Genomic DNA, 3,520 nt, shown 5'->3' with positions numbered 1-3,520 from the left:
TACACGGGCGGACACAATTTTGTACCAAGATACATGCTACCTCTTGAGCACTGCGTTGGTTTTCCCCGAAGAGGAAGGGATGATGCAGCAAAGTAGCGTAAGTATTTCCCTCAGTTTTTTGAGAACCAAGGTATCAATCTAGTAGGAGACTATGCACGAGTCCCTCGTACCTGCACAAAACAAATAAATACTCGCAACCAACGCGAATAGGGGTTGTCAATCCCTACACGGCCACTTACTAGAGTGAGATCTGATAGATATGATAAGATAATATCTTTGGTATTTTTGTGATAAAGATGCAAAGTAAAATAAAGGCAAAGTAAAAAGAAAAGGAAATAACTAAGTAGTAGGAGATTATTATGATGAATATGGACCCGGGGGCCATAGGTTTCACTAGTGGCTTCTCTCGAGAACATAAGTATTCTACGGTGGGTGAACAAATTACTATTGAGCAATTGATAGAATTGAGCATAGTTATGAGAATATCTAGGTATGATCATGTATATAGGCATCACGTCCGAGACAAGTAGACCGACTCCTGCCTGCATCTACTACTATTAGTCGACTCATCGACCGCTATCCAGCATGCATCTAGAGTATTGAGTTAAAAACAAAGTAACACCTTAAGCAAGATGACATGATGTAGGGGGATAAACTCATGCAATATGATGAAAATCCCATCTTGTTATCCTCGATGGCAACAATACAATACGTGCCTTGCTGCCCCTACTGTCACTGGGAAAGGACACCGCAAGATTGAACCCAAAGCTAAGCACTTCTCCCATTGCAAGAAAGATCAATCTAGTAGGCTAAACCAAACTAATAATTCGAAGAGACTTGCAAAGATAACCAATCATACATAAAGGAATTCAGAGAAGATTCAAATATTGGTCATAGATAGACTTGATCATAAACACACAATTCACCGGTCTCAACAAACACACCGCAAAAAGAAGATTACATCGAATAGTTCTCCACAAGAGAGGGGGAGAACATTGTATTGAGATCCAAAAAGAGAGAAGAATCCATCTAGCTAATAACTATGGACCCGTATGTCTGAGGTAAACTACTCACACTTCATCGGAGGGGCTATGGTGTTGATGTAGAAGCCCTCCGTGATCGATGCCCCCTCCGGCGAAGCTCCGGAATAGGCCCCAAGATGGGATCTCATGGATACAGAATGTTGCGGCGGTGGAATTAGGTTTTTGGCTCCGTATCTGATCATTTGGGGGTACGTAGGTATATATAAGAGGAATGAGTATGTCGGTGGAGCAACAGGGGGCCCACGAGGGTGGAGGGCGTGCCTGGGGGGGGGGGGGGGGGGGGGGGGGGGGGGGGGGGGTAGGCGCGCCCCCTATCTCGTGGCCTCCTCTTTTGTGTCTTGACGTAGGGTCCAAGTCTCCTGGGTCTTGTTCGTTGAGAAAATCACGTCCCGAAGGTTTCATTCCATTTGGACTCCGTTTGATATTCCTTTTCTTCGAAACCCTAAAACAGGCAAAAAACAACAATTCTGGGCTGGGCCTCCGGTTAATAGGTTAGTCCCAAAAATAATATTAAATTGGATAATAAAGCCCAATAATTTCCAGAACAGTAGATAATATAGCATGGAGCACTCAAAAATTATAGATTCGTTTGAGACGTATCAAGCATCCCCATGCTGAATTCCTGCTCGTCCTCGAGTAGGTAAAGGATAAAAACAGAATTTTTGATGCGGAGTGCTACTTGGCATAATTTTAATGTAATTCTTCTTAATTGTGGTATGAATATTCAGATCCGAAAGATTCAAGACAAAAGTTCATATTGACATAAAGATAATAATACTTCAAGCATACTAACAAAGCAATTATGTCTTCTCAAAATAACATGGCCAAAGAAAGTTCATCCCTACAAAATCATATAGTTTAGTCATGTTTCATTTTCGTCACACAAGAATGCTCTCATCATGCACAACCCCGATGACAAGCCAAGCAATTGTTTCATACTTTAGTAATCTCAAACCTATAAACTTTCACGCAATATATGAGCACGAGCGATGGACATAGCACTATGGGTGGAATAGAATATAATGAGGGGGGTTATGTGGAGAAGACAAAAAGGAGAAAGTCTCACATCAACGAGGCTAATCAATGGGCTATGGAGATGCCCACCGATTGATGTTAATGCAAGGAGTAGGGATTGCCATGCAACGGATGCACTAGAGCTATAAATATATGAAAGCTCAACAAAAGGAACTAAGTGGGTGTGCATCCAACTTGCTTGCTCATGAAGAAGTAGGGCACTTGAGGAGGCCCATTGTTGGAATATACAAGCCAAGTTCTATAATGAAAATTCCCACTAGTATATGAAAATGACAAAACAAGAGACTCTCTATCATGAAGATTACGGTGCTACTCTGACTCACAAGTGTGGCAAAGGATAGTAACATTGTCCCTTCTCTCTTTTTCTCTCATTTTTTTTGGGCCTTCTCTTTTTTTATGGCCTTTCTCTTTTTTTTATAATTCCTCACTTGGGACAATGTTCTAAAAAATGATGATCATCACACTTCTATTTATTTACAACTCAATGATTACAACTCGATACTAGAACAAAAGATGACTCTATATGAATGCCTCTGGCAGTGTACCGGGATATGCAATGGACCAAGAGTGACATGTATGAAAGAATTATGAATGGTGGCTTTTCCACAAATACTATGTCAACTACATGATCATGCTAAGCAATATGACAATAATGAATGTGTCATGATAAACGAATGGTGGAAAGTTGCATGGCAATATATCTCGGAATGGCTATGGAAATGCCATAATAGGTAGGTATGGTGGCTGTTTTGAGGAAGATATAAGGAGGTTTATGTGTGAAAGAGCATATCATATCACGGGGTTTGGATGCACCGGTGAAGTTTGCGCCAACTCTCAATGTGAGAAAGGGCAATGCACGGTACCGAAGAGGCTAGCAAGGATGGAAGGGTGAGAGTGCGTATAATCCATCGACTCAACATTAGTCATAAAGAACTCACATACTTATTGCAAAAATCTACAAGTCATCAAAAACCTCGGCACTACGCGCATGCTCCTAGGGGGATAGATTGGTAGGAAATGACCACCGCTTGTCCCCGACCGCCACTCATAAGGAGGACAATCAAATAACACCTCATGTTTCAAATTTGTTACATAACGTTTACCATACGTGCATGCTACGGGACTTGCAAACTTCAACACAAGTATTTCTCAATTTCACAACTACTCAACTAGCACGACTTTGATATTATTACCTCCATATCTCAAAACAATCATCAAGCATCAAACTTCTCTTAGTATTCAAAACACTCATAAGAAAATTTTACTAATCTTGAATACCGAGCATATTAGGATTTTAAGCAAATTACCATGCTATTTAAGACTCTCAAAATAATCTAAGTGAAGCATGAGAGATCAATAGTTTCTATAAAATAAATCCACCACCGTGCTCTAAGAGATAAAAGTGAAGTACTAGAGCAAAACCATATAACTCAAAAGATATA

Source organism: Triticum urartu, chromosome 4 (assembly GCF_003073215.2).
Source record: "Triticum urartu cultivar G1812 chromosome 4, Tu2.1, whole genome shotgun sequence".
Classification (NCBI taxonomy): Eukaryota; Viridiplantae; Streptophyta; class Magnoliopsida; order Poales; family Poaceae; genus Triticum; species Triticum urartu.
Note: the sequence above shows the minus strand (reverse complement) of the source record.